We start from the raw sequence: 10,640 nt of genomic DNA, 5'->3' as shown, positions 1-10,640 counted from the left end.
TCAGCTCTTTAGGTTTTCCTTTCCTGAGCAGGACGTAGGCTTCAGGGGATCTCTTACCCACTGCCTGTAGGTGGGCTCTCTGGTTTGGGTGGTGGAGGGTCTCCGGACAAAAAGTTGTCTGCTAATGATGGAGGTTCCTGCAGCTCTTCTGGGTTCCCCAGCAAAATCTGTCTCCTCTCCCCCCTCAGATGGTGCTTCCAGGACCTGGGAACCTTCCGTCTCCCATTCCTCCTCCGTGCAGCTGTCAGGAGATGACCATTCTGCTAGTTTCTCCAGGGACCCGAACTCCGCTAACAGTCTAGGGGATCCTCAATCTATGGCCCTGCCCCCACATTCCCCTTCTGGCTCACCTGAGAGCATACTCCCCTCCAACTCTGGCGCCTTCCAAACAGGGTTGACAAGGGGCATAGATGCAGCCGGCATTTCAGGGACATCTGGCTCTTGCATGGCATTACTCACAGTCACCAAGTCTCTGACCAGGCCTCAAGCCACAACAGACTTCTTTTCTCCTATGTCACGTGTCTTCATAGGGGAGTCACCAGGCTCAGACTCCACCCCGCCTCTCTGGGGTGACATCAGGCCCACTCCAGCCTTCCGGGATGTCCGTGGCTGCAGTTGACAAAGTCCTGAACGCAAGTCCACTACACCGGATCCAAGCACTGACCACCGCGGCTGGTATCCGGCACTCTGGGCACAGCAGGCACAGCCACACCATCATCTTAATGAATCCCCGCAATGTTCTAACCAGACACTGGTGTCAACCAGCGTCTGTTCTTGCACTTTAGGCAACCAAGTCAGCATGGGTAGCATACATCTACTCTCCGCCATCGTGCTCACTTGCCTCATGGTGTCTACCGCTAGCAGGGAATGCTGGGCCTCCTCTAGTGCGTGGCACCACTCCCTCACTTCCAGACAAGCTGGCATCTGTAACACTGATAGGCAGGTCCCTCCCTGAGCACGCTGTTGTAACCCATTATTTGATAAACTGAACTTTGCAGGCATGCTGTGACCAGCAGGACTTGCTCAGACATATCGCTTAGCACCAACTGTGCCCAAGCAATCAGAAGAAGATGACCACTGACTTCCCCGATGGTTGCCAGTAGCAATAATAAAGTTTGTAACACATGCTTCACTGAAGGAAACACATTTAGCAGAGTCCCGCCTGCAGGTACCCGCAGGCTTATATTAGACATTTCTAGGCCTACTTTACAGTTCAAAGCAAGATTTTGAATCAATAATTCAGAATGGCCAGCAATAGCAAATCGCTGGACATATTTGTAATCCACATTAGGACACCCAGCCATAGCAGAATGCTGGGTGTATTTATAATCCATGGGCACGGTCGCTTAACATGGTGGCACGGATGACAGCACAAGGTAAACAGTTCCTGAGTTGCAGGATTAGTACAAGTGTCCACCCCAGCCGCGGTTGGGGCAATTGGGTGAGCAGGCAGAAATAAGATAAACTTGAAGACAGCTCCCACTGGTTGCTATGGGCAACGACACTTGTAACTATAGCATTGAATAGGAGGCAGAGCAGATAAGTCCTTCCCCAAGGTTTAATTCCTCAACTGATAGTGGAACATAGCATAGTTATCGATCATCTGGTTCGATCAATCTTGGTTGCTAGGGGCAATGGCTGGCAGGTTAACCGTGAGCAGGTGATCCCAGATGAAGCCTCCAAATGTAACCAAGCTTTGTAGGGTTTGCTGAATGCTGTGGTTCACCTGTCACCCTGCCCAACCTGGCATCCACCTCTCAGGCACTCGGAGACACAGAACAATCTATAACCTTTTTTTATTTTTTTGTTTTTATGGAGGGGATTGAACTTGGATGAGAAAGGGAAATTATGGGATGCTCAGAAGATTCAGTGTAACTTGCTTGGGCCTACTATATACACTCCTGTATATACATTCCAGTCTTCTCTTCAGCACAAACACTTGCTTAAGACCTCTTTTCCTTCACTCCTCCAGCACTTCACTTGCTACATAATGTTACTCCTCCAGCACTTCACTTGCTGCAGACTGTTACTCCTCAAGCCCTTCCCTTGCTGCAGACTGTTACTCCTCCAGACTAGCTAGCACCACATGATTAGGCCTAAAACCAACTCAGCCAGGCCTCGGCCCCTGTGGTATAGAAATAGTCCCAGTGTTAACTGTCCTCTATTCAGCTACAAATCCCAGATGGCTCTCTTCAGGCCTTGCCAGCCAGCCTGGCTGTAATGACCTCTTTTCACTGCCTTTTCCACAGTCCTCTCTTCTGGTTCTGCACCCATCTCAAACTGCAAACTCCCAGTTCAGTTCAGGAGCGCTTCCCCTGTCATCCTGACTGTGCTTCACTCACCAGCTTACCTGGCTGCTACCAGTTGTCCTCCTTGGAGTCTCTAAGCAGTGTTTTATCCCGCTGTCCTCTCCTTGCTCTCTCATGTGCCTCTCCTCCAGGATCTCATCTTTCCTCCTGGATGCACTCAAACCCCAGTCCCAAAGTCACCCCCACAGACTGGGGAGCTCCCTGTGGGCCCCGACAACTTCCACACTCTCTCACTCCAGCTCTTCCACCCGACAACTCCTCCCCTGCTGGGTTGACCCTAGGTATTTGAGGAGGCCTGTCCCCTGCCAATCCAAGCTGGAGATTAGTCAAGGCTGCTCAAAATACCCCATGCAGGTTCCCCTCTCCTCTCCTCCTCTCTTTACAGAACCTTCTAGAAAGAAGAGGGATGTGACAGTGCTGCTACCTGTGAGTCACCCAGCCCTGCCCTGAGCCACTCCCAGCTCAGAATAAAACAAATAGGCCTAGCCACCAATTAGGCCTGCCTTTATTTTCCTACTCGATCAAAAAAATCCCCACTCTAGCACCTACCTAACTAGAGGGTGCTACACAAGACCAGTGAATATGATCGGAAGCCTTCTCTGCATCAATCGATAGAAGCAGAGAAGGCAGTCAAGCTCTTTTGGCATAATGAATGATATTGATTATTCTTGAGGCATCTAAAGTTTGCCTACCCATGTTAATTCCCGATTGATTGTTTAGAAGGCGAGTAGCAATGGATTTCGCATTACCTTTCATGTCTACATTTAACAATGGTATAGGGTGGACATTCTGGGACATCGTAGGGTCTTCGCCTGGCTTTGGGATTGTCACAATGTAGCTTTCAACATCTCTGGTGGGAAAGATGAGACTGCAGTTGCTTAAACATATAGGTCTACAAGGGTCGTGGAGAGAATGTGTTCGAAAGCCTTGTAGTGCTCAGTAGTAAACCCATCAGGGCCTGGGTAAAGAGTTTATAGTTTTCATAATTTCCACCAGGGAGAACAGTGCATTGTGATTATGGAGTTGTGTTGCAGTGAGTTTAGGCAAACTATAAAAAGTCAACTATATATTTTTCCTATATCCTATTCAGAGGGTTGGGGAGTAAAACGGTCATATTATATAACAAGCTATAACTAGCAAAAGAGTCAGCAATATCTTGTGGATTTATCATTTTATGATTATCAATTGGGTAAATGAGGTGGGCTATTCTAGTTTCATTGTCACTATTCCTCTGGCAATAAATTTATCAGCTCTATTGCTAAAGGAATTGTAATTCAATTTTAAAGCTTTGTCATGTTTGTTGTGAAGTTTACAGTAATCTGCTCAATTTCGACTGTGTGTCTTTCGTGCTCTATCTTTGCGCTCTTTTTGCACCCTTACATTTCTTGTTGCTGATGATGATCCCTCAGCTTAGTATTTTTTGAAGGCCTTCTCTTTTGCTTTTATATGCATTTTCATATTAGTTAAGCCATCCAGTATTTTGTTCGCTCTTTTAAATGTACAGGTCCTTCTCAAAAAATTAGCATATTGTGATAAAGTTCATTATTTTCTGTAATGTATTGATAAACATTAGACTTTCATATATTTTAGATTCATTACACACAACTGAAGTAGTTCAAGCCTTTTCTTGTTTTAATATTGATGATTTTGGCATACAGCTCCTGAAAACCCAAAAATCCTATCTCAAAAAATTAGCATATTTCATCCGACCAATAAAAGAAAAGTGTTTTTAATACAAAAAAAGTCAACCTTCAAATAATTATGTTCAGTTATGCACTCAATACTTGGTCGGGAATCCTTTTGCAGAAATGACTGCTTCAATGCGGCGTGGCATGGAGGCAACCAGCCTGTGGCACTGCTGAGGTGTTATGGAGGCCCAGGATGCTTCGATAGCGGCCTTAAGCTCATCCAGAGTGTTGGGTCTTGCGTCTCTCAACTTTCTCTTCCCAATATCCCACAGATTCTCTATGGGGTTCAGGTCAGGAGAGTTGGCAGGCCAATTGAGCACAGTAATACCATGGTCAGTAAACCATTTACCAGTGGTTTTGGCACTGTGAGCAGGTGCCAGGTCGTGCTGAAAAATGAAATCTTCATCTCCATAAAGCTTTTCAGCAGATGGAAGCATGAAGTGCTCCAAAATCTCCTGATAGCTAGCTGCATTGACCCTGCCCTTGATAAAACACAGAGGACCAACACCATCAGCTGACATGGCACCCCAGACCATCACTGACTGTGGGTACTTGACACTGGACCTCAGGCATTTTGGCATTTCCCTCTCCCCAGTCTTCCTCCAGACTCTGGCACCTTGATTTCTGAATGACATGCAAAATTAGCTTTCATCCGAAAAAAGTACTTTGGACCACTGAGCAACAGTCCAGTGCTGCTTCTCTGTAGCCCGAGTCAGGCGCTTCTGCCGCTGTTTCTGGTTCAAAAGTGGCTTGACCTGGGGAATGCGGCACCTGTAGCCCATTTCCTGCACACGCCTGTTCACGGTGGCTCTGGATGTTTCTACTCCAGACTCAGTCCACTGCTTCCCCAGGTCCTCCAAGGTCTGGAATCGGTCCTTCTCCACAATCTTCTTCAGGGTCCGGTCACCTCTTCTCGTTGTGCAGCGTTTTCTGCCACACTTTTCCTTCCCACAGACTTCCCACTCAGGTCCCTTGATACAGCACTCTGGGAACAGCCTATTCATTCAGAAATTATTTTCTGTGTCTTACCCTCTTGCTTGAGGGTGTCAATGATGGCCTTCTGGACAGCAGTCAGGTCGGCAGTCTTACCCATGATTGCGGTTTTGAGTAATGAACCAGGCTGGGAGTTTTTAAAAGCCTCAGGAATCTTTTGCAGGTGTTTCGAGTTAATTAGTTGATTCAGATGATTAGGTTAATAGCTTGTTTAGAGAACCTTTTCATGATATGCTAATTTTTTGAGATAGGAATTTTGGGTTTTCATGAGCTGTATGCCAAAATCATCAATATTAAAACAAGAAAAGGCTTGAACTACTTCAGTTGTGTGTAATGAATCTAAAATATATGAAAGTCTAATGTTTATCAGTACATTACAGAAAATAATGAACTTTATCACAATATGCTAATTTTTTGAGAAGGACCTGTATTTCCTAATGGAATGTACTGGCCAATGCCCTTTAATATGCTCTTGAAGCAAACCCATCTCTCCTCCATGTTGTTTCTAAGATTTTATCCCAATTTATATCTTTTAGCAAGGTTTGTAGTTTAGGGAAGTTGGCTCTTTTGAAATTCAGTGTCTTTGTGTTCCTCTTGTTTTTCCTATTAGTGTGATTTACACTGAAGTCAATTGCTAAATTGCCCCATATTTCCACATCCATGATCAGGTCTGTATTGCTGGTAATCAGTAAATCTAGCAACGCCTTGTTTGTAGTTGGTGATTCTACCATATGTCCCATGAAATTGTCCTGCAAGACATTTAGGAGCTGGCAACCCTTAGACGAATGCGTGGTTCCCTCCACCCAGTCCATGTCTGATAACACTTCCCATCCTTGCTGCTAATCCAAATTGTGATAGGAGGTCCGTCTCCTCCTTCTTCTTCAGATTAGTGGACCTATAGCATATTGCCAGTATTACTTTCCTCCTAGTTTCATCCCTTTGGAGCTCTACCCATAAGGGTTCCACGTCCTCTCTAGCTCCCTTATTGATGTAATGTCTCACATTCACTTGTACATTATTCTTGATATATAGGTATAGTACCCCCCCCCCCCCTTTTTACCCTCTCTATCCCTGTGATAAAGGGAATACCCTTGTATGGTTGCCAGACAATCATGAAAGCTGTTGAACCAGGTCTCTGAAATCCCTACAAAATCGAAATCCTCCTCGTTCAACAGTATCTCTAGTTCACCCATCTTGTCAGCCAGACTCCTGGCATTGGTAAACATGCCACGCAGTTTAGACCGGTCACATGCTGTCCTCTTATTGGGTGTTCCAAGATGGCAAATAGGACTTGCTACTATACTTACCTCGGGTTTATGTGCTTTAGTCAACCTACCACTAATGTCCCCAATTCTACCCTCTGGAATATGTTCATTGCTGACTATCTCTACCTTCTGGACCCTCCCCCTGTCGCCTAGTTTAAAAACGACCATTTGTCAACTGGAGTGGACATGTTGCGGAATCGGAGGAGACAATGTGTTATTTATTATTGGCCTTGGAGTTATTGCTTTGACCCAAGTCCAGTCCAGAAACAGGAGGAGGATTTCTTTGACCAAAAATTGGTTGCTTTATTAATCGTTACCAATTATGTCATATGCCTTTGCTGCGGGAGCCCCAGGAGAATAATCCGGATGATTTTTGGAATTCTCCGGAGGATGGACCCCTGCTCTCACCAACTCTTGGCATTGTTGACCCCTGATGAGGATTTTATTTTATTTTTTGGTTGAATAATGATGATTTGATTTGTTTAATTTTCTATATTTTTGGATGCATAGAATGCATTTTTGGTTAAGTTCTATTGGCAGATAGCATATTTCTTTTTTTAACGCACAATAAAAAAAATGTGGAGAATAATACTTGGCTATGTGTTTTACTTCAAATGACAGTTTGGGAGTAGGCAGATACATTTAAAAAAATACATTGGAAAATTAAAAAGAGACACCAACGTAGTTGTATCTTTGATCTTAAAAACAACGGGATAATGGTGTTGTGGTAACTTGCCCCAAAAAAAAAGCACATAATAATATTATTCTTGATCTTACTAGAAAATAAAAGCTTTTTAAAATACATTTGGCAGAACTCCATCAGTATCACCAGCAAAGCAGCTTCATTTTTATCCCATTAAAGAAGAAGACAATGTGCGCTGCATTTTGAGATTTCATAATTTGCCACATCACGAAAGTGAAATCTGCATTATGAATGCTAGTTTACAAGACTGACTGCTTCTTTTTTTTGGCTTTTGTCTGACAGACTTGTGTACACACACTCCGAAAATCCGACAACAGACATTTGTCCACGGAAAATTTTAAAGCCTGCCATCCAACATTTGTCCACTGAAAATCTGACAAAAATTGGAGCATACAAATGGTCAGATTTTCTGCCAACAGCCTGTTATCATTCAATTCCCATTGAAAAATCTGATCATGTGTATGAGGCTTTAGAACTACAGTACCTGACTGCGAGATTGTGTTTCCAGCGTGACCCCATGGCTCTTGGCGACAGGGCACTGTACATCTTGCGCTGGCTGCAATAGGAAAATGTCACACAGCGAGCGCGGGAAAGAAGCGACAATGTCGCCTCTCTAATGGAGCCGGCATGGGTTCCCCTCCAAGGGCATACCAGGCGCTTAGGTCTGGTATGGATTTTAAGGGGAAGCCTCTACACCAAAAAATGGTCAATGCCATTAATTGTTAATGGCACACCAAACACAGAAGCAGACACACATTTTGCCATGTGAAAAAATGAGGGGCAAATAATGCTGCAAAAGGCACAGTAAAAAACGCGAAACCCACAAAATGCCAAAATGTCTGATGAGTCACATGTAGTGAAGATTGCAGCCCATTGAAATCAACAGGCTTCCCTATGCGTGTCAGAGGAAAAACGAGCCACAAAATGTGTGCTACCACTATGCTAGATGTGAATGGGGCCTGAAAGTGAAATTGGTGCGTTAACACAAGTATATTGAGGCTCTATTCACATTTATGTGTTGCACCAAAAATCAAAGTAAAAAAAGCACCAAGCTCCGCTCTAAAAAAGTTCTGAAGCTTCTTTGGGGCAATTGTTGTCTGTAGGGCAGCCCATTCAGGTGGATGAGTTGCCCTATGTGTGATGAGTGAAAATACTTCAAAACGCCTCCCCCTTCACAAAAAAAAAACCTGTGGGAGTCCGTGTTCCCGCTATACAATTCCCATTGGAAAATCTGATCGTGTGTATGAGGCTTTAGACCTACAGTGCGCGAGATTGTGTTTCGGGTCATAACAGAGAAGTGAACGGGTCATAACAGCTGAGTATAAAAACACAAAAACTGGCGCTGGAGTGATATATTGAAATAAATGAAAATAAAATGAAATAAAATATATGTGAAGTGTTGCAGCTGCTGCTGAATAAAGTGCTAAAACTTCAAATATGGTAAACAGATGGGAGCAGCGCTGCAAAAACATACATGTGAAAATATGTGAACAGATTATACCAATAGACACAATAACTACATGTGAAAATAGCTCATACCAATAAACACAATATCTAGCAATAATTAAATAATTTAATATTATTGAATGAGTCCAAAAAAAGTGCGTACAGTATATGCACTGATCTGATCTGAGACCACACTCACCAGACAGGCAAACTTTCCATTCCAAAAATCAGGAAAATGGATGAACTGATAATGTGAAAAGTTCCAAATGGAGACATTAAATGCACACTGGATCACAGGGGAAATACCACGTTTCATCGTTAAGAAAGACAAAGAGATCGTATGGTGAAGTACTGCTGAGCTCTATCAATGTTGCGCACTAGGCGCTACTTACAAGATAAGCAGAGAGAAGCAAACTTTCAGACAAAAACTTCTGCGATCGCCGCTCGTATAGCATGCGCTCCTCGGAGGTAGGAAATGGCGTCACTGGTTAAGCTATAGGCCGGAAATTGCGTCACAGCTGAGTGTTTCTCTCCACTCCCTCCTATGTACTTGTATAAAGATGGCCATACACTAGGCAATCTTATTGTATATTGTGTATTTAGTGAGAAGGGCGATCATTGATTGATTACATTTCATTTAAAAAACGTGCAGCTGGGAATGGGTGGGTAGGTAGGGGGGTGGATGATGCAGGATTTGTGCAAAAGGCAGCTGGTCAACTCCTTCCTGTGTCATGACCTCTAGTCTGTCCAGGAAGTAAGACATTACTAATGGATATGTTTGGAAACATGGATGAGGACAAGTGAAGTAAGTGTCTGTAGATTTATTGGAAAGCTTTGATATTTTTGCAAAATAAGTACATTAATGCTATATTGGTAAATGGGGGGGCTGTAATTTAGAAAATAAAAAGTGAATAAAGGTTAACCTATCCTTTAAATCCTCCTTAAAGTGGAGGGGCGCTTTAAAAAAAAATTGCATAAAAATGTTCCTAAAAAATTGGAGAAAAAATTAATAAAAACATTTTAACTTACCAGAAATGCCTGTTGCTAGGCAGATCGTCCTAATCTGCCTCTTCCTATTCCGCGGTGATCTTCGGTCTTCTCTGCCTCATGTCGTCTTCTAGTTAATGGGGCGTGGTGTGTTCTGAGAACTGTGTGTGTCCCAGAACACAGCCCGACCCATTCATAAAGCGCTGCACGACTCGCGCATGCGCAGTAGGAAATGGACAGTGAAGCCACAAGGCTCCACTGCCTGTTTCCCTTAGTTGGAATGGCGGCGCTGGGACCCAAGAGCCTAGGGATGGTCGGCCTCGGGCAGCCGACATCACGGGCACCCAGGACAGGTAAGTGTCCTTATTAAAAGTCAGCAGCTACAGTGTTTTACCTTCTTTTTATTGTAATCATGGAATATCAAGTTTTTACATAATCTGAATTTTTATTCATATTTAGAAATTTTTATTTTGGTCGTTGGGTTAATTTACTTATTAACTAAGGTCTCAAGACTACTCAATATATGTTTATTTATCGAACTGCGATTTATTTTGTACGAGGCATGTTGCCCCAACTATTTTTTAGAGGCTTGTTGCCCGAAATACTTGCAAACCATGTATGATTTGTGAAATATAAATAAATAAAAAAAAAAAATTTCAGTCACTTGACCAATCCATTTACTGCTGTGTGCTTCACTCAAAGTCCCATCTCTCTCCTCTCCTTATAAACTACTGACAGGGATGGAGGCTGGTGTCCCTTTGATGCTGGCCTCATTTAAAGTCCCAAAATGCACTTTTCCTATATTGATGTATAAGAACATATTGGCTTAAACTGAGAAAAAAAAATAGCTTTAAAAAAAAAAATTAGGGATATTTATTATAGCAAAAAGCACAAAATATTGTGTTTTTTTCAAAATTGTCGCTCTTTTTTTGTTTATAGCGCAAAAAATAAAAACCGTAGGGATGATAAAATACCACCAAATTTGTGGGGAAAAAATAACAACTAAATTTTGTTTGGGTACAGTGTTACAAAAAGTAACCCCTTTAATGGCAAATTGTTGCTCATACAGTATGTGTACTCAAACTCAATAAACCAAACAGTTAAGAAATTCACAGGGCAGTCAAATATAGCGCCATACAATCACAATCATGTCTATCCACTTGATCTTATATTTTGGATATACAGGGGTTAACCATAAAGATATTAGAATAAATCAGACGTTGTCATCCACACATTAAACTGCCACTGA

The sequence above is a fragment of the Lithobates pipiens genome, unplaced genomic scaffold, assembly GCF_037356315.1.
Source record: "Lithobates pipiens isolate NorthernLeopardFrog02 unplaced genomic scaffold, aLitPip1_a1.2 Scaffold_19, whole genome shotgun sequence".
Classification (NCBI taxonomy): domain Eukaryota; kingdom Metazoa; phylum Chordata; class Amphibia; order Anura; family Ranidae; genus Lithobates; species Lithobates pipiens.
This window is presented reverse-complemented; position numbering follows the sequence as displayed.